The sequence below is a fragment of the Acanthaster planci genome, linkage group LG18 (assembly GCF_054643075.1).
Source record: "Acanthaster planci isolate LZ-2023a linkage group LG18, COTS_SCS, whole genome shotgun sequence".
NCBI lineage: Eukaryota > Metazoa > Echinodermata > Asteroidea > Valvatida > Acanthasteridae > Acanthaster > Acanthaster planci.
This window is the reverse complement of record NC_141794.1, coordinates 8,310,672-8,332,331: the sequence shown is the minus strand read 5'-3', so window position 1 is coordinate 8,332,331 and position 21,660 is coordinate 8,310,672. Positions and strand designations below refer to the sequence as shown.

Sequence of the window (21,660 nt, the reverse complement as noted above, 5' to 3'; positions counted from 1 at the left end):
GTACGAGTCGGCTTTGTTCAACTTTCACGTATATTACACCGTGAGAAAATTTTTTTACGACCGCGTGATGCCCATTCTGAGTGACGACGTATTTGACGCATTGCACAATAATTACGATCATCGGAAATTTGCAGACACTTGTTTACTGTGCGACGTAGACCCGAATAAGTCCTACAAACAAACTCGCGACACTTTGTCAAACGGATTAGGGGCTGCTTTTTATACACCGGATAAAGCTGGCGGTTTTGCCGGGTTAAGCACAGACTAAATTGCGGCCTTTAGAAAATGTGCAGCAAGCTCTGCAGAATCACCGGCCATCGAAGAGGAACGAAAAATAGAGCAAAGACAGGAACCAAGTTAATCCCGGGTAAAAATTATAACAAATGCGACATGCACATCGTAAGCGGGATAAACGCGGGTCTGACATACAAGTCGATAGATACCGATCACCCGACCGCGTACAAAGTATCTTTTTCACAACAGTCAAACGCGGCCACTCTGGCTTGGTGGGATTTTATTCCTGAAAAGTCTAAGTTGACACCCGTAGGAATCACAAAAGTGAACAAATAGATCCGAGCTTACGTATACGCGTTAAAGGGCGCACAAGCGTAAACAAAATCAAGCGCTTTAGCCCCCGGCATCGGATTAGACGCGCATTTACGTATCGGCACGTTTGAAGGTTATAATAACAATTTATGAATTGCCACCAAAGACACGCAGACTGGTTATGTACCGGGTTTAAATTCACAGACCGAGGTTGAAGACGATTTTGAACCTAGAGAAGTGAAAGAAAAAGAAGAACCAAAACTTTTACCAGAGCCAAAAGCCAAACTCAAAACAATTTTACCAGAACCTTTACCCGCATAACCAAAGGAGAAGTAACTGTTAGACATGCACAACGAAGAAAAACTGTCTTTAACCGTAGGATCCATTGCCGTAGGTGGTCTCGGGTTTATGTTGTATAAGTGTTAACTTAGAAAAACAAAAGGCGTCAAAAAACCCTTCCCAAATTTGAGAAGGGGTTTAAGTTTAGTTTAAATTTTTTCCCAATATTTTTTTTTTTACCTACTTACTTTACCCTCTGCACATAAGTCAAATTCAAAATGCCTACACCTACAAACAAAGTCCACAAGTGCTCGGCGAACCATCCAACTGCTTTACTCGCCACGTTGAACCTTCAGCTTAAAATACTACCGATGATTCCAGGCAAAGCTTTAAAACCTAGTTTCTTCAATACATTTGCCAAGTTCCACAGTTGCCTTTTAACCCATTGCCCCCCTTGCTCGGTGGTTCAGGTGGTGTGGGACTTATATTAGGAGTTCTGGCGGCTCTGACAGCGGCTACGATGCTACTTACGATGAAACTTACCGCTAAAATGCTTACGATCGTTACGCCTTGTTCTCTAAATAAAATATTAATTCGTTCGCGTAAAGTTAAATCTTTGCCTAGAGCTGTTTGAATCGCCTCCTTTAACATTAAAATTTGGTTTCTAAATCCATGTTTAAATTTTTTCGCTGTGTATTATAACCCGAAAAGTTATATGGATCGACACAAAAGGATGAATTGGGACAAAGTTGTACTGTAGTTGATGTGGTTTATTCGGCTGGATCGATGTGCGGCTCTCTGCTCAATTGCCAGAGCTCATAGGGTTTTGCTGGACATTCCATTTTTCATCGATCATACAAGTTTCCTTGCCTTAGTAGGTATTAGCTACCAGTCTTTGAATATTAATACAGCGTGCATGAATATGTTTGGTTCATTTGGATTTGAGGGTGGGGTGAGTCAAATTAATGGACACTGACTTTTCCTTATAAGGCCGGTGGGCTGCCTCATGACCCATCCAGTCCAGCCCTGCTTTCCTCCCCAAGGACCTTGTGGTGCAACAAGTCATTCCTTAAGTGAGGCTCATTACTTGGAAAGCGGTTCTACTGTTGAAGGTCAACCCGTGCACTGGACTTAAGTAGCAGTACAACATGTGCAGTTGTAACATGGTGATAGTATTTAATGCATTTAACTCATTATATAAATCTATAAGCATTTTAAGCTCTGAGTTTTTTTTTTTGGTGTAATACCTGGTTCCTTCAATGCATCTTTAGTTGTTTGAATATTTTCTTCTACTCTTGCAGTCTTATCTTCTGTAAGTCGTAATTGGCCTCTGATCGTTTGCAAGATTTGGTCTAACCCGAGAAGTTCTCTCAGGGGATATTCTTCGTTTTCACTCCGTGTTTTTGGGTCATGCATGTAGTCTTTCTTAATTTGATTGAGTGCTTGATCGAGTTCATCAGGATTGGTTTGGTCTGTTATTTCATTCGGTAAATTATTTAACATATCGCTTAACTCTTTTTTTTTTTACTTTTAGAGCTTTCATTTTGTACATTTTGAAGCCCAGTTCTTCTCGAACAAAATTTACCCCGGATTTGTATCCAGCGTCTTTAGCACGACCTTCAATCGTTGATAAAGCTACAAATTTATCTGAGGCTTTTTTGTTAGTAAAACATCTTTGAAGGGCCCGCTCGATTTGTAGTAAAGTTCGCCATTGTTATAACCCAATTTTTCATACGCATGTAAATTTGGTACGTCAGTTCGGCCTTCATTTTTAAGGAGATTATAAAAGGCATCTACCTTTGGGGTAAGTTTAAATATTATTTGCCCTCTTTCTAACGTATCGCCTGTAGGTTTTGCCAAAGTTGAACTTTGACCTTCTATAAAGGAGGTTTCATCTTGCATAGAATCAAGGTTATCCACCCATTCCTGGTGTTCTTCATCGGCTTCTATATCTTCGGTTACGTCAGTCGTTTCACACCCGCCCATTTCAAAGTCATCAAATCCACCTTCTGCCATTTTACTTCAACTTTAACTTTAAAATAAACGATTTAAACTAGAGACCGTACTTTAAAAAACAGATTTAAACTTTACTTAAACTTTACTTTTTGCTGCGTCTTCTATACTCACCCGATACAAATCTGGTGGTTTAATTCTTAACAACCTTTTACCAATGAAGATTGCAGAAACTACGGCACCGTGGTAGATTGTATTGACGATCCGCTTACGTCGATCGATTTTGTGTTACTCATTTTTACTACATACGGTTTTTAAATATACGGTTTTAAATTTACCTTACTCCATATCTAAAACTTCTTGCGCAGGTGCTTTTGACGTCGGATTAGGTTCTGGTTCTTTTGGTTCAGCAGGTTTTCTTTTCAAGTCAAACGCAAGTAAAATTCCACTGATGACTAACCCGCCCAGGATCAAATATTGGTTATCTTTAAAATTATGAAGCACGTCTGCGTAGCTCGTTGCACTCGCTTCGCTACGTTGGCTCGCTTCGCTCGCTGCCATTTTAGCTAGCTGCTGTTTCATCTTTTTGTTATGCTCAGCTATTTTTTTCCCTGCTCCACGCGTTTTGGGATCTTAATCTTAGTTACTGTCTGTACTGGAGTCTTTGCTGGACTCGGTGTTGGTGTTATCATTTATTGTTCTTCTCCTGACATCTTCTTTTGATATAAAAGGACTTTTGTTAAACTCCAGATGCTTAGTCGTTATTAACGTAGCCACCAGGGGCGAAAGGTACACGCCATAATTGTAGCAAAGTTCGCTTAAAAATGACCCATGCCTACTAAACGCGCGTACAAGCTGCAAATCGAGTGACCTAACGTTTTCACGATTTCTTTGCCGAATTTGACCTCGTACAGATTAAACAATTTTTCTTGATTTTGGGGGCTAAGTGATTCGATTTCTTTAACGGTGAATTGTTTACCTAAATATTTTTTAGATTCGCCTGAGGCCACGATTGAGCAGAGACGATCTTTGAAATTGGGTTTTGGTTCGTTGGATTTGTATTTGTGTCGCTGAGGATGTTTTTAATGTCATCCATTTTAATACATGTTTTAAATTGGTTGAGCGTTAATTTAAGTCATAGGTATTCGTAGGTGTAGTAGGTTAAATTAGCCGCGGTAACCAGCTCGGTAACTAGTTGAATCAATTGTAACATTGATGTTCTTTATTAATAACCAAACTTAAATTTTGGTGTAGCTAGGATAAATTAGTCAATTTAAACAAATCTTTAACTAGTTTAAGCTAGTTTATTAGTTAGCTTAGTGAAGTGCATAATTCACCGGCGGTTCAGTGTTTAAAACCAACTTACTGAACTTTACGTCGCGCAAGTGCCTTTTAATAATTTCTCTTTCTTCGTCTGGCACTACGTCATTTTCAGTTAAACACTGGTCAAAGCTGTTCCGATCCTTGCAATGAAACAAAGCAGTCCACGCCGTATTTTCTCTGTAGTCTTTGAGCACCGAATTATACTTTTGTGTTAACAACCAGCACGAATGGTTTAAGTGTCGGCCACTAAACGCCGTTTTGCTCAAGGCACACGTACTGCTTCCTTTAGATTTTTTACGATATTTAATAAACTGATCAGCAGCGCAGTCGTCTATGATGAATAACGTATTTACTTTTTGATATATTTCTATCGCGTCGTTTAGCTCTAGTCGTTCACGATCCAGGTCGCATAAATAAACATCGTCGTCTGCGTAGATCCACAGTCGGTCCAAATAAGTTTTATTTTTAGACAAAGTCGGGCATATAATCACAATTGCCTCAAATGCAAACCGATATTCAGTTTCCAATAAATCAAGCACCCACTTTATTGTACCTGACCCAGTTTTACCCACTGTTTACGCGCAGTGAGGTCTCTTGTACATGTTTAGACTCATTTTATTTTAAAACCGATCTGTTTAACTAGATTTAATAAACCAATCTCTTAAAATTCCCGTCTTCCACAGTCAAGTGCGCATCCATCACCAAAAATACGTATATCATCGTAAGACTTGCAGACTCTGCCTGTTGCTCCATTTATATCGATATGACGCCGCCCACACCGAGAGGCCTTCCCAATACGTGCACAGAATTGTCGTCTTGTCGAATTGAACTTCTAAAATCAAGCCACACACCGTACTTATCTTTCAAATAGTCGGCCATGTTTACTCCGGTCAAGTTTAGGTCCTTGGCAACCGAACGAGCCAATTCAGTGTCCGAGTAACCAAAGTACTTGTTGACTTCGGCCCAATGCTGATACTCGAAAAGTCCCTGTGAATACCATTGATTTGGTTTACCTTCGACCGTGACGACCGTTTTAGATTTGTGCGGGTTGTAAAATCTTTGGTGGTTTTTGACGGTCGGATCTTTGAACAAAATCAAAACGCCTTTAAGACTTTTAATCGTCTCGTCAATGCTAATGTTCCATAACGTTTCTGATTTATTAACGGCTTGTTTCATCCACGAGTGTACCCTGTCAAAAAAGTCAAATAAGTAGTAGACGGACCCTTTACATTTCTGCCCGATACTCGTTGCCAAGTCTTGATTGGTGAACCCTTCGTTTTCTAAAGTTATATCCGAAATCAAATATTCTGCGGCCGTGTCTGACGAGTTGACCACTTTATCATGCGAGTTAAAAGTCAACTTGTAAGTTAGAGGCTCTTTAAAACCCGAGAGATAAAAAGGACCGTGATTTAATTCCCGAGATCAGGTTTCTTGCCACGTTGTTATATACGGTTCTGTCGGCGTCAGATGCACCGTCTAAATCGAGTTTAAACGCCAGTTTCGTGGTGCCGGGTACGATTACCTGATCTGTTCCTAAAGCGGGGAATTTTACGTTCAACTTGTTACCTGATGCGATGGTGCTCGGATTATGCGTGATGGTCATTTCTCGTCTTTCACCTTTAATCGCACGAGGCACTTTGAGTCTGCGACTTGGGTTTAGTTTTTTAGTGTACTGTTGCGAAATTTTCTTAATATATACGATTTTTAATTTATATGATTTTTAAATCTTACTTTTTAAACTTACTTTTACGTAAATATCTTAAACAGGAAAGATAACGCGATAAAGGATGCAAGGAACATTTCTGCATATTCCGTCAACTTATTTCGCTTGCATATCAGCCAACTTATCTTTAATTTCTTGATCCTTTCTTTGGTTCATTTTTTTCTTCTTTTTAAAGTAGATTAAACTTAACTGTACCGATAAACCAAAAAACGAACTAAAGCAGTTCCGCCTAAAATCCATACAAGCTCGCGAATTTTCTGGTCTTCAGAAGGTAGAAATCGGATAATTTCGGCTCTGGAGGCAACGGCAACAACTGTTTACCCGTCAGGTCCTAGTACTCCCTTGACGCATCGTCCACGTTTACAAATGTGCGCTCACTCACGCTTTCCTGTTTCATGCGTTCGTTTAAAAAGTCTAACATATGCTTGCGATTTTCCTCCCAGGTTTCCTTTGCTTGATTCAGTTTCTCTAGCGCGAGGTCGTGGCGTTTGCATTCTTCGTCTACCTCACTATCTTTCAAACGACTAAATAAAACATTTTAATTTAAAGCTGATTTTAAAAAAGCTTTCGTTAAGAAAGGCGTGCCGGTACAAGTGGGAGAGCCGGACGTTCATAGGTTGCAGGGCGTTTATTCGGTCATCATTACGCGCAAGAAATGTTAAACGTAGGTGTACGTAACGTAGAATGGGTACAGCGCTTGCCTCAAGTAATAATATCGCTAAACGAAGAAAAAACGCGTTTAATCGACAAAGAGCCTGTAGAAGCTGTCAAATTATACCGAGTGAAACAAACACCGAGTGTGCCCGTTAAAAGTGAGAGCGAACTAGGTCCAGACGTGGTTGTGCGATACTTATATTACCCGGGTGAGCAGGAAGGAGGCACCGCCGGAAGGACGACAGATCCGGTCTGGTCCGTAGACGTTTACCAAATTGAAAAACGCACCAGTCAGTTTAAACGGGTCAATGGCAGGCGAGTAAAAACGGGTCCCACTTTATATTACTTGTTAAACGGGCAAAATAGAAGTTTCGTCAAAGAAGAGCTTCAAGTAGTACCCGAGGATACCAATTACCGCCCGAGAAAGCTTAACTGCGCAAAAACCAAATTAATAGCTTTTTCTTTATCTATAAAAATCTGAGTTATACACGCAGTGATAGATGAACGAATCACGTTGTTCTTTTGATCGCTTCGCTCGTGATAACGCTCGCTTAGCGCGCTCTAGGTCAGTCGCCATAAATCCGCGAATTAACATTGGCAGTGCCCGTAAGCTAACGTATCTATGCCGTTTGGTAAAATTTAGCGCTTAGTGTCTAGCGGTGAAAGACTCAGCTTATTTTGCGTGATGGTGTATACTTGATGTTTATCTAAATAACTGCTGCTTATTAAAATGTTGCTGCCGTTCAAATAGGCAAGTTTTATACGCCTTGTGGGTTAGCCGTTTTCGGTTACGACTTTAGTGACGCCTTTTGCGTTCTTTAAATTTTGACCTTCCATTAAAATCGAATACATTTTAGGCCTAATGCAAACGACTTCCGAAATGACCTTACCCCCATAATTCATCTTTCATTTTGCTTATAACTTTTTTGTTCTTTGGGTCGTAAAGTTTATGGTCGGGCGGGTTATTGCTAAAGTCAAATAAGCTGCTCTTTTTACTCAAGTAGCCGTTTAAATTGTCAGTTTGAATCTGGAGTAACAGAGAATCAGTGTTCGTATAAAGTAAATTTACTTTATCGCCAAAGTTGGATTTTAATTCGTTGTAGTAAAAGTCGTACATTAAAGTTTTAGACAAGTCGAGGACGCTCACTCCGCAGTAAATTGGCTTGTTCAGCTTGGTTTTTACGCGAAACATTTCGACAAACGAGAGATCGCATAAAGAGAGATCTTTAAAAGACGTAGTCGACTTATAGTTCGGTTTAAAGGTAATTTTTTGTATTTGGTGGCGTCTTTCAAATCTCTCAATAAGTGCCCGTCGATTCAGGATCTTACATTTCCCATTGTCTTGCCGAAGACCGAATTATTCATCAATTTCTCAAATCAGACTTGGCTTATTTGCGCACTTCGGTATTTTTATCGATGTAGCTTTTCATCCAAGGAAACTGTTTAAACGACCTGACGCGGTGAACCTCTTAACTGGAGGCCGAGTTCCAGGTACTTCTGCAACGTACGATAATGAACCACGTAGTTATGTTCAGTGCCTAATGTGGCCACGAGTTTATCTACCGAGGTTACTTGCTCGCCTTTGTCGATTGATTTTTGTTGGTAGCAGGAAGTCGATGCGTTTGTCGTGCAAGTGCTGTGGATATTCCAAAGTGACTTCAAACCTGTATCCCCGCGAGTCTTCAGGTGACAGTTTAAGAATGGTTTAAGGGTAAACGTGCCTTCAACCCACTGAAACTCACCCACGGTAACGATTGACTCATGGTTCAGCTGTACAAATTATTCGCGTCCAGGTACATAGTATGCGACTCCGGTTGATTTGGGGTGCAGTCTAATAAGCTCGGTTGTTCGCCTTGGCATAACGCTTGGCACCCACGCTCGAGATACCACCTCTTTTAGCCCTTTCAAAGAACAAGTGCTGGTCTATGTCCGTCAATATTTCTAATTTGGCGCCCGAGTGCTTTAACAGTGCGTCCCACGATAGGCCGGTGACGTGTAATAGTTAGCCGGGTAAAGGCCATAGTTCTTTTTACAGACTTTGCAGAAGTTCTCAAATACACCAGCTAGTAACAGTACGTCCGTTTGTACATATAGGTTGTCATAGTCTCCGAGATTTTTACAGCCAAAAGCTTGCCATAACGTTTGCGCTCTTGCGTGTTCTTTCTCGGCCACGGTGGACTGTCTCAGGGAGCTATAAAACGCGTCTCTAGACGGTAGGCTTGTTTCTTCAAATCTATCAAATGAGTGGATATATTCGTAAGGATAAATGCCTTTTTCTAATAGCATACCCGTGTTTTTCAGGAATCTTTCTCGAAGTAAGTTAAAATCATCGGGTGAACAATTCTTAGCAGTCGATCGAGCGAAGCCGCCATGAAATGAAATGACTCTAGGTACCTAAGTTGGCCAAATGAAAAAGAAATGTAGTTCTCTGTATATCTAGCAATTAATTTGATTTCCTTGCCGTTAAACTCGCGAGCACCCTGCATGATTAAATGCGCGTCGTATTTTTTCCAAATTGTGTAAAATCACTGGGACAGGCGTTTGATTTGGGACGACTCTTAACTTGAGATTGCATAGGGCGTGCGCTGTGTCTCGGTACCTTTCTAAATCTGTTGATGGGTTTCTCGCACGTCATACAAATGTAATCCCTGAAACCAACTTCGTTTGCAGAACTGTAAGTCGCTCGATTGCCTTTTGTTTTTGGCTCGTTTGGAATTGGGCACTGACAATGCGATTCTTTTGTCTTACTGATAAGTTGCTCACAGATCCAACAGCAATTGCAATTTTCGTAGATTTTTGTCACTCGCGCGACCAGGTTAGGGGGTTTGAATTTTCAAATGTTTTGTTGATCTCGTCTACTTCTCCAGAAAGAGACCTGACAAAATCGCCTGCCGCATCTTGGCCTCTGTACGTCTTTTGACTCGTGCATTTACCGTCGCATCTGACGACTGCGTAAGAATAACCGCAGGGCTTGTGGATCTGGGTCTTGACCCTGTTTGACGAAGTCGGAGGAGGGCGCTCTAAAACTGACTCAAAATCAGCGTAAATGACAAAATGGGCGTCTTGCTTATTTTTATAATTTTCAAATTGTAAAACGTTTTTGCCTTCGGAGGCAAATTGACTTTACAAGGAGCCGCATCTAATCCTTGGCAATCTTCTTTGTGCCCGCTTAACTTTTCTTCTGTTCGAAAATGCGACATGCAATTAAAGCACCATTATGTTTATGTTCCTGTTTACTAACGTCGCCCGTCAACCGAGAAAAGATTTTGATCCAGCAGAAGTGACTCTTTTCGCCTTGCGGAAAGTAAAGTGAATTGATCGGTTCACCTAAGCGTTTAGTTTTGTGATGTATGTAAACGCCCTCCTTTTTGTCGTAACCAAATACGTTGATCGCCAATTTGTTTTGTGATTCGATACGCGGAATCTGTGAAACGGGCGTTGGAAAGCTCACGTTTGTGAAATTTAGGTTGTTGCTTTTGTGTAAGTCGAGGTGCGCTCGTTATGTATTTTGTAATTTTGGTTAACTTCTATCTGACGTTTGACGTTGTCTTAATATACCTTTAAAGCAGATCTAAGAGCCTCTCTGATGCACTGTTGGTCTTTGTTTTTAACGTTAATGATTGCTTCCTTAAGTGCCAATTGCTTAGGCAGCGGAATGTAAGTCGCACCCACCGGATTATACCTAACGACGTTGATATAAAAAGCGTCAACTTTATCAAAGACCCATCCTGATCCGCGTTGCGTGTGAGCCTCCACGTCCTCTATCTGTTTTTGTCTCTGTTTCGCGAGTGCTGTCACTAGGTCCTTTTTACTCACAACCACTGTATTTTGACTCGGGAAGGTGAATACACCAAATCGGTTTGGTCGCGTTTTTCCGATCTAAACTGCACTTTTAGGGCCGTTTGCAGTTTATAAGAACCAATTTCCTTTAACTCGTCTAGCGCTTTCTTCTCGATAAAAGTCTTGTAAAAATAAAAAAAGTGCACTAAAGTCAAAGAAACTGGGTATTAGTACCCAATTGCGGTAGTTATCCTAAAAGCGCCTCACTTTTCTTATGTCAACTTCTTCCATTTCCTCGTGTTGAGTGTAAGCTTTAATCGCTTTAATGAGATCTTTCTTTAAGATTCTGCCCGTGTATGTAAAAGGAATGTCATTCTCCCGGACTGTTTTTAACAGCTGGCGATATGAGTGACGCAGGAGGTACCTGAATCTTCTTTGGTTCGTTCGGATGGCTTGAACGAATTCGGGCTTAGTGTGAAACTTACTTTTAGGTGCCGGTAATGGGATGTTGTACTGCTTGACAAAATCTGCTAAAACGAATTCTTGAATCAATTGAAGGTCGATAATAGTGGCCTGTGTTTTGGGTTGTTCATGTCTCTATTTATATATAGGTTTTAAATTTTTTTTTTCATTTTTTTCTGACGACTTGACTAGACATGATTTTATTTTTTATTTTTTATATGTATAGTCCATTTAATTAAGGCGGTTGTAAACTCAGCACATTTGGCCTAAAACAGAGCCACGCTTTAAGTAGGAGTCACGAGTTCAGTCCGGGTAAGTCGAGACTTGTAGCGAGGGAAATTCCCTTTTTTGTTTGAGAGCCACGGGGTCAAAGGTCTAGCTTGTTTATGCGCATTGTTGGAAGTGCCGGAGTCAAAGGTCGAGGTGGGTAAAGTGGGAAACCCGGCGCTGGGGTGAATGGGTCTGTGAGCGAGTGGAGCGCGGAAGTAGAGTGGAAAAGGGGGGCTGGTCTTGAACCGGTACTTTCGTACTACTATTCGATCTGCGGCATTTCGACACGTGGGGTATGGTTGGCGCGAGTACGACATCCAGTTTCGAATGCGCCAGGCGCGTCTGCCGTCGCGCTCTTAGGCAACTATTGATGCCGAACTTTGGCTGGTGCTGCTTGGTTCGATTTTGATTTGCTTGGTTTTTCCCATAACGGCCAATTTCGATAAATGCATGCCTATGGGCTGTGCTATATCCTGTGTTACGTTCGAGCGGTTCAGTACTTTCCTTGAGTACTGTACTCGTAAGGTGCCCAAATCTCCTAAACATTGTGCATTATCTGGATGATTTCCTGTTTGTTGGGGCTAATCATGCCGAGTGCGCACGTTCCCTCCAATCTTTCAGAGTCGTTTGTCAGCAATTTGGGGTACCCATCGCGGAAAAAACCGAAGGTCCGGCTACGAACCTCACTTTCCTGGGTTTAGCGATCGATACGGTTGCACGACAGATTCAAATACCGACTGATAAGCAAGTTGCCTTACAAAATACGATTGTTAGTGTGCTCGATCAGAAGAGAATCACACTGCGCAATCTTCAATCCCTGCTAGGTCGTCTCAATTTTGTTTGTAAGGCGGTAAGACCTGGTAGGGCCTTTCTCCGTCGTTTGCATGATCTAGCTAGGGGTATCTTCAAACCTCATCACAAAATTCGCATCACTTCAGGTGCACGAGCAGACTTGCTGGCGTGGCAACAGTTTTTGTCACATTTCAGCGGAACGATAATGTTTCAGGATTCGGTAGGGCACAATAGTGACCAATTGCACATGTACACTGATGCTTCTGCTGAAATTGGTTTTGGGGCTTACTTTGCTGCGCACTGGTGTCAAGGGAAGTGGCCCGAGCATGTAAAAAGTCAGTCCCTTTCTATTGCCTGCTTGGAGTTGTTCCCCATCGTGCTAGCGGTCCAGCTGTGGGCTGTCCCATTACATAATAAACGTGTGATATTTTGGTGTGACAATCAGCCTGTAGTTAGTGTAATCAACAGACAAACGTCTAAATGTCACTTAATGATGCGTTTGGTGCGCCGCCTCGTGGTGACATGTCTCACAAATAATATCCAGTTTCGATCTCAGCATGTTCCAGGCCTGGATAATGGCATTGCTGATACTCTTTCACGTTTTCAGATGACCAGATTTCGTCATCTCGCACCCGCTTGAGACCGCGATATGACCCCCCTTGCCCGATAATCTGTGGAGTGTCTTCAGTTAGAGGTCCAGAGTCTTTTGCATGACGCGGTGGCCCCCCGCACGAACTTGTCTTATCAGAGGACTTGGCATCTTTTTCAATGGTTTAGTCAAACCCATGGTTTCGACGCCGCGCACTCCCCCTTCCCTGCTTCAGATAGTTCGATTTATTGCATTTTTTGTCGGTATCTGGGTATGCCCTCACAACGATTACCTCTTACGTCTCGGGGGTTTCCTCCAGTTTGCAGTTAATGGGTTATCCTGATTTAACTAAGCATTTTCTGGTCAAACGTTTACGGAGGGATGTCGTAGGCGTAGTAGTCGTCGCAACCGACGGCGCCCTATCACTTATGATATTTTATGTCGTATGGTGCCAACCTTGCAGACTGTTTGCTCGAGTAATTTCGAGGCTCGGCTTTTTCGAGTGGCTTTCTTACTTGCGTTTTGGGGGTTCCATCGCTTTGGGGAATTTACTGCCCAATCCCACCAATCTTCTAGCCCGTTGTGTCGGTCTGATGTTACCGTCAAAGACTCCCCTTTAAAGGTCGAACTTATCCTATGTCACTCGAAAACAGATCAATATGGCCATGGTTATGTAGTTTCCATCCCAGCAGCACATAGCCAGCACAACATGATGAGCCCCGTCCGGGCGACTTTGTCTTACCTTGCCGGTTCCACATCCCCCCGTGGCCCGTTTTTGTCACATTTCGACGGGAGTCCTGTCACGCGTTACCAGTTTGTCTCGGTACTCCGTCGTGCCCTTGAGTCTATAGGGCTTTACGACGCCAGCTTTACCTCTCATTCTTTTCGCATAGGGGCAGCTACGTCTGCGGCTATGGCAGGTGTGTCTGAGGATGATGTTAAAACTTTGGGGCGTTGGGAGTCTGGGGCTTACCGACGTTACATTTGGATTCCCCTGCTATTTTCCATTGAAAGCTACATGTTGTATTAGCTTAAGTACATGTACTTTGCTTGTGTTTTCTTCCGATTTCCTTTTCATTTTTCTTGCGAGAATGGCCCCTGGCAAGTCAACAGTCTGGGTCATTGGGGACGGCTCTGTGTGCTGGTGTGCTCGGGAGGCGGGGTCATCGCCCTGGGGAGAGCGTCTTAATCGGCTGGCCTATATTCCGAGTTACTGCCCCACCAAACTTACCCTCACGCCCTAAAGCAGAGTTCCCTCGAGCGTACACGACGTTCGCTGAACGCGTACGTTCATTCATTATTTCGAAACGCTCATGGAGGTGTTATTTGGCACCCCCAGATCCAGTGGTCGTCCGCGGCGTTATTTCATGCGGACGAATTTCATTTGACTGATGATAGTTGTTCGTTCATTCTCGACAACTTCTACCAAGCCCTGGCGCCATATTGTTTGCCTGTTGCATCTCTCCCTAATACCACCACCTGAGGCCTATTTGGCGGCGGTCATGTTGCCGACTTCATTCAGCAACAAGCCCGTTTGGCGTGAATTTCATTCAGAGACCGCAAATTGACCTCGGTATTAAGGCACTGTATTCTTATTTACGACACTTATGGGAATGTGCCGAAAGGAAAGGCCTGACCTCTTCCTTTGTCGGGGGAGGCACTAGATTATTAAGGGCCAAATTAAGAAAAGCCATTTCGTACTCACTAATTTCTGTCGTTTGACATAAATAGCTGTAAGTGGTTGTTGAAAATGCTCATTAGTTGCCCATTATTCCAGCAACCCAGTGTAAGCCCAAGTTGGGCCGCACCTCGTGGAAATTGCTGTCCGATCCCAGCTTTGATGGTTGGCCCAAAGTTGTTGTATGCCGGAGTAAATCCTTGTTAATTTGTTCATGAAAGTTGGGTGATTTTGCATTCTGGCAGATGTAATTGCTGTTTGAATTTGAATATCGAAGGCTTTGTACCGCACAGGTACATTCAAAAATTAATTTACCGTTCCACGTGCTTTGGGCGGAGACAAATGCTGATATGATAATTGCTTTTCATACATTTTTGCTGATAGCTCTATGTATTTGCTGATATGAGTTGCGGTTCCGCGTCACCAGGCTCGGGCGGGAACAATCTGTGTAATTTTTGCTGATTAGCTACACCTTGCCTGAAACGCAATGTAAGATGTATTTGCAGTTCCGCGTCACTAGCTTCGGGCGGGAACTGTTTCCATATATTGCTACGTAGCTTTACTTTTATTGTGCGCAATGTAATTTTTTTGCAGTTCACGTCACCAGCTTCGGGCGGGAACAACTTGAACTGTCTCAAGTTCAATAAACGGCTGCTCAGGCCAATCGATTCAAAAGTTAGAATTCAAGTGTCCACCTGTCCCTGAGCTCAGTTTTCTGGTCCTGTGCATGCGGGGATAATACAGAGCCTTCGTAGGGCGGGGTTGAACTTGGGTAGTGGAGAGCACGTCAGATTAAGGAAAACAATCAAGCAGTTGCTCAAAACCTTGCGCTTTTTTTGCGGTTATTTCCGAAAGTAAAGCACATAGGGATATGAAACTTGCATGAATCGAAAGAGGAGCATGTTTTCTTTAAGATCACACCACGATTGTTAGATCTGAATTTTTTTTTTGATTTTTCAGAATCGCATATACGAAGCCTTCTTTAAGCGGGCCTGAATTCGGGTAGTGGAGAGCATTTCAGATATACGCACAAATTCAAGCAGTTGCCTGCAAACTCGCACTTTTTTCTTTTGGGATTATCCCCGAAACTAAAATAAATGGGGATATGAAACTTACATGAATCAAAAGAATAGCATGTTCCCTTTAAGATGACACCACGATTGTCAGATGTGGAAATTTCTTTTTTTTTTCAGAATCGCATATACCGAGCCTTCTTTAAGTGGGGCTGAACTCGGGTACCGGAGATCATTTCAGATTTACGGGGGAAAAATGCAGTTGCAAACAAACTCGCGCTTCCTTCTGCAGATATTTCCGAAACTAAAACACCAACGTATATGAGACTTGAATGAATCGAAAGAGGAGCAAAATGTGGCCATGAAACTTACACAAGTTGATAGAAAAACACATTCTCTTTTAGATGACACCAGAATTGGCTCATTTGGAAAATGTTTGGATTTCACTTAACTGAGATATATAGAGCCTACCCACGACTCAACATGCAGCGGACAGTACACACAATGTGGGAAATGAGAAAATAGTATGCAGGACACACTCTAACGCTAGCTTTCTTTCCAAGATAATTCTCTAACACGTCAAACTATGGTCATCTAACTTTTACCACTGGATAAAGAAAGATATTCTTTTCCAGATGACACCACGATTGGCTCATTTGGAAAACCTTTAGATTTTCAAGCTGAGATTTATAGATCTTATTATATGTCTGAGAAAACACATCCCAACATACGGACAAGGGGAAAATCTCGAAATATAAAATGTGACCGACTCAAACTCTTTCCTTCTTTCGATGATAACTGTCTAACCTGTCAAAATATGGTCATAAAACTTTTACCAGTGGATAGCGATATATATTTTTAGATTTCTAATCTGAAATATACAAAGCATACCCACGACCCCAACGTGCAACGTACAGCAGAGACAGTGTGGGGAATGAGAAAATAGTATGCGCGACAAACTCAAACTCTAGCCTTCTTTCAAAGATAATTCTCTAACCTGTCAAAATATGCCCATGAAAATTGTACCAGTGAATAGAGAAACATGTTCTGTTTATAAGATGATGTAACCATATAGCCCTTCTGACAGAATAAAAAACTTCATTTGAGAGAGATGTGTGCTGAAGTTCTATGGTGCCCAGTTGACGATGCGCCCACCTTATCCCATTTTCAATGGCCAACTTGCCTCTTGTTGCTGATACCTGGGAGCAGCAATCCCATTGGCGCAAATTTACTATGGACTCGGCCCTTCCACTGAAAAAAATCATGTACCAATGGGTTATTATAACCCATAGCTCTCGTATTACTAAATATTAAATAACTATTTATTGGGGGGGGGGTTATTATGCTCTTGACAGGGCATACTACCACACCTTGCCTATGATAGTCATTATTTATTCCATTTCATAACCATTAATGCTTACGGCATCACACAGCAGCGCCCAAAACAGCAACGCGGCAAATCCCTGCCCTAACGGGTAACACAGAACCACACTTATGACACCCACTGTCCACTCAGAAACTCAGACAATCCTGGACAAAATAGTTGGAACACCTTGTGGAAGCGCGTTGAAAAGATTCCCCCTTCTCCCCCATTCAATGTTGCGGTCATTTATTGGACCAAGATTCAACCAAACTTACCCAATGAGAAGCAACATTGACAGGTGGCGAGGGGGAGGCATGTTCCAACGAGATTTGTCCAGGATTGTAGATGCGCATTTTTGTTATGGTCTCGACTGATCTCGAGGGAGAGACCCGAGACAATGGCATCCAAGACCGAGATCAAGACCAAGATCGAGACCGAGACCGCAAAAAAAGGTCTCGAGACGGTCTCGAGACCGACAGCAGGTCTTGAGACCTACAACACTGATGATGATCCACTATAGGCCTATACAGACATTTTGTGCAGGAACAGGACCAGTTCAACGTGGATAAATGTAGAATTGCACAAAAATAGCAAGAACAGCAAGAGCCCTTGCCTCCTTTAGAGGATATTTCCCTAAGTAAAGCAAATATGAATATGAAACTTACCTCAATGGATAGAAAAATATGTGCCCTTTCTGATGCCACCAAGATTGCTCGATATGGACAATTTTCTGGTCATTGTTGATCCAGTATAGGCCTATACAGACATCTTTGCGCGGAAATAGGACCAGTTCAAGGTCGATAAAGGTAGAATTGCACAAAAATAGCAAGCAGCACGGCAATAACCCTTGCCTTCTTTTAAACTATTGTTACTGTCGAAGGAAAACCTAATCAATTGTATTAAGAAGCACTGGAACGATATATGCAAGGTTTTTTGGAGATTCATCCACCGAATCAGGTCGTCACGTCGCAAAAGACCTCAACTTGGCAGGTATCGATGTAGCCGATTATCTAAAAGAAAAATACGGTTTGTGGCTCGACTCTCGTTCAAACAATGACACGAGTTGTCACGGCAGTGGACGTAGAGTTGGTGACTCGGCTTAAATCACGATACAAATGAGACGAGAAGCAGAAACTGTAGGTGATCTCACGATGTATGTGTTTCTCATCATGGATGCCCAGATCACAATCGAAGATGGAAATTTTAAATCGTTGACAATATTAAAAACGAACTTAATTTAAAAAAACATGAACAAGTGAGCGTCCCAAAATGCTTTAATCGTTGGAAAAACTAACTTGGGAAAAACCAAATGGGTACTCGATTTACTCCAAACGGAACACCTTCACATGTTTGAAGTCATCGTGATCATATGTCCCACGATTTTTAAAAACAAAACATATCTTTAAAGAGGCTAGATACTCACAGATCCCAACGTGTACCTTTGCGACATTGATCACGAATGTTTAGAAATAAATGACCATTGAGTTGTTTCAAAAAGTGTTTGACGAAACCAAAACGTTGTTTTTGATCCATGATTATTCTTCTGAACAGCTAGTCAAGTATCGTAAACAAATACAAAATGGGTAATAGCTGTGCCCTTACCGAGACATTTTCTAGCAGGCACTTTAACCATTCTTGTTGGTTGCTCATGCAAAAGTAAAATTCAGTTCTTGATTTTTTTTGGTGTAAATCTGACATGCTTTCAAATACCCAAGTTCAGCTTCGCTTAGAGAAGGCTCCGTATATGCGATTCTGAAAAATCCAAAAAAATTCCAGATCTGACAATCGTGATGTCATCTAAATAGAAACATCCTCCTCTCTCGATTCATGCAAGTTTCATATCCATATGTGCTTTAATTTCGGAAATAACTGCAAAAGAAAGCACAAGTTTGTGTGCAACTGATTGATTTTTTTGCGTAAATCTGAAATGCTCTCCACTGCCCGAGTTCAGCTCTGCTTAAAGAAGGCTCCGTAGATGCTATTCTGAAAAATCAAAAAACTTTTTCCAGATCTGACAATCGTGGTGTCATCTAAACGGAAACATGCTCCTCTTTCGATTCAGGGAAGGGTCATATCCATATGTGCTTTAGTTTCGGAAATAACCGCAAAAGAAAGCACAAGTTTGTGTGCAACTGCTTGATTGTTTGCGTGAATCTGAATTGCTCTCCACTACCCGTGTTCAGCCCGACTCAAAAAAAGCTCCGTATATGCGATTCTGAAAAATTAAAAAAAAAAATTGCAAATCTGACAACCGTGGTGTCATCTTAAAGGAAACTGCTCCTCTTTCGATTCATGCAAGGCTCATATCCATATATGCTTCAGTTTCGGAAATAACCGTAAAAGAAAGGGCAAGTTTGTGTGAAACTGCTTGATTCTTTTGCGTATTTTGACATTCTCTCCACTACCCGAGTTCAACCCCGCACAAAGAAGGCTCCGTATATGCTATTCTGAAAAATATAAAAAAAACTTTTTCACATCTGACAATCGCGGTGTCATCTTAAAGGGAACAACCTCCTCTTTCGATTCATGCAGGTTTCATACCCCTCTGTGCTTTACGTTCGGAAATAACCGCAAAAGGATGCAAAAGTTTATGCGCAACTGCTTGATTGTTTTGCGTAATCTGACATGCTCTCCACTTACCGAGTTCAGCCCTGTTTATAGAAGGCTCCGTATATGTTATTCTGAAAAATCAAAAAACCTTTTCCACATCTGACAATCGTGGTGTCATCTTAAAGGGAACAAGCTCCTCTTTCGATTCATGCACGGTTCATATCCATATGTGCTTTAATTCTGGAAATATCTGCAGAACAAAGCGCAAGTTTGTGTGCAACGGCTTGAGTTTTTTGCGTAAATCTGAAATGCTTTCCACTACTTCAGTTTAGGCCAATTGGGGCTTCAAATAATTTATTGCTGCTAGGCTGGGTTGCTGGAGTAAATACCCCCGCTGACCACACAGGCGCTGGATTTACGACCCAGCTATTTGGTTACAGCTTCACAGGCAGAACCAATGTGTGTGCTGGTCACTTTTGTCTGAGCAGTTTGCCAGGTCAGTTCGTTCGGTTTTATGGGATAAATAATCAGTGTAGTTGTAAATTTGCAAAGTATCCTGCGTAGGTTAGTCGTCTTCCACATTCTGCAATTTATTTGCAGCTTTGCACGTTTAGTCCAGCCCCTTCCAGTTATTGGGAAAAGATGCCACGGACAGCACGAACAAAGCGGCGCACTGACGGCGCTGAGGGGTCGAGACCAAGGGGGAGGCCTCGTTCGGACCGCATCGCGCCGGCTGATGTTCTGAGTGATTCCTCGGCGCCCGTCGCACAGACGACTGCTGTTTCATCGGGTGAGTCTTTTTCTATCCCGTCAGAGCTAACGCCTAGACCAGTAGTTTCTATCGCATCTGCCCCTGATGGCCTGGCCATTTCGGTTGCCTCTCCCCTATTGTTCATTCGGTTATGTCTGTTACCACTTCGTCGGGCATAGGGGGTAGCGATGTCACGCCCCTAACAAGTGTTTGCGATAATCTTGGGTCAGGGGTTTCTCAACACCTTCGGGACAAAATTGGAATGGGGAATTTGTAGATTTTGCGCTTCTTTTGCGGCCCTTTAGCAGTGTCAATAGTACCAGTGACTGCGTGTTTACTATTGGGTCGCGCGATTCCCCAGCATGGCAAATTCGTTCCCACAGTCAGCCCCACGGATCACCTCAATTGAACAGTGGACCCCGGCTTTTCTAATTTTTGCGTCCATCTATTTGATGCGGAACCCTGCTCAGGCGAGGTAGCTGCTAAAATATGCCGGCATCGTCCGTTCGGCTGCTTTTCGGCGAGTAGGTTATGGGTGGCGCGACTATGATATTCAATTCAGGTTGCTCCAAGCACGCATGCCGTCTCGCTCGTGGGCCAGCATTGACGCTGAACTATGGCTAATGTTGGTCGGTGCACCCGTCCAACAAGCCATTTTTCGTCCCTATTCCAACCAGGGCAACCACCAACGGGCAATAGGTCACACCAACATTGGGGCAAGCCGCACCGCCCAGGCGAGCACACTACCTGAATCTGTTTCGATTTCAACCGCGGCCACTGCTTCAGACCCGCCTGTCGTTTCGACCACAAATGTGCAACCTACTTGTCCGTCGGCCATTCCGCCGCCTCTTGCCGTGGCGGCCCTCGCTCGATGCGGGGAGCACTCAATCCAACCACACCTCCCAGCGCCGGTAAGAATAAATAAACTGCGCCCCTTTTTGGCATCATATGGTGACAGGCATGACGCTCAGGTGCACTTTTCAGTTAGCACTTCTGCCCGTAATTTGATCTCTACTCGACAAAATAGAGAGGTAGTGAAATGCAAACTTGACTGTGAGTTACATTTGGGTAGGATTGCTGGCCCGTTCCCCAGTCCCCCATTTCCCAATTTTCGTTGTTCTAGGTTTAGTGCCGAAACAAACCCCTGGTGAGTTCCGTTTAATTCATAACCTTTCGTCTCCTTTGGGTGATTCAGTTAATGATCGTATTGACCCAGCCAGGGCTGCGGTGTCTTATACGACTTTTGATGATGCTGTTGAATTGGTTTCTAGTTTGGGCCCCAGAGCCCTTCTGGCGCAGTCGGATATAAAATCGGCTTTTTTTTACTCCCTGTTCATCCCGATGATTATGATTTACTCGGTTTTTCGTTCGACGATTCATTTTATTACGACAAGTGTATGCCCTTTGGTTGCTCCATTTCTTGTGCAACATTCGAACGATTTAGCACCTTTCTCAAATATTGCACTCGCAAGGTTGCAGCTACTCTGCACATTCTCCATATTTGGACGATTTTCTCTTTGTGGGCGAAGGGCAATCCAACGAGTGCGCACATGCGCTTACTTCTTTCACAGTAGTTTGCCGGGACTTTGGTGTTCCTTTGGCCAGTGACAAAACAGTGGGGCCAGTGACAAGCTTAGATTTCCTGGGCTTAACGATTGATACAGTTGCCCAGCAGATTCGGGTTCCTACGGCCAAGGTCCTTGCAATTCTGGCGAAGTTGGATTGCACTTTGTCGAAGCGTAAAGTCACCCTACGAGAACTTCAATCATTGCTGGGTAGCCTAAATTTCGTTTGTAATACGGCCGGGCCGAGCCTTCTTGCGTCGTCTCTTCCATCTCACAAGCGGCATTCAGAAACCACATCATCGTATCCGTATTTCATCTGGTGCGCGGGGCCGACATGCTAGCTTGGCGGGAATTTTTTTCCATTTCAAT

General features: G+C 42.8%; 1 pseudogene; it reads left to right on the top strand.

Moving 5' to 3' along the window:
• Nucleotides 1-19,877: 19,877 nt before the first annotated feature.
• On the top strand, nt 19,878-20,651 carry LOC147796156 (uncharacterized; annotated as a pseudogene).
• Nucleotides 20,652-21,660: the final 1,009 nt, after the last annotated feature.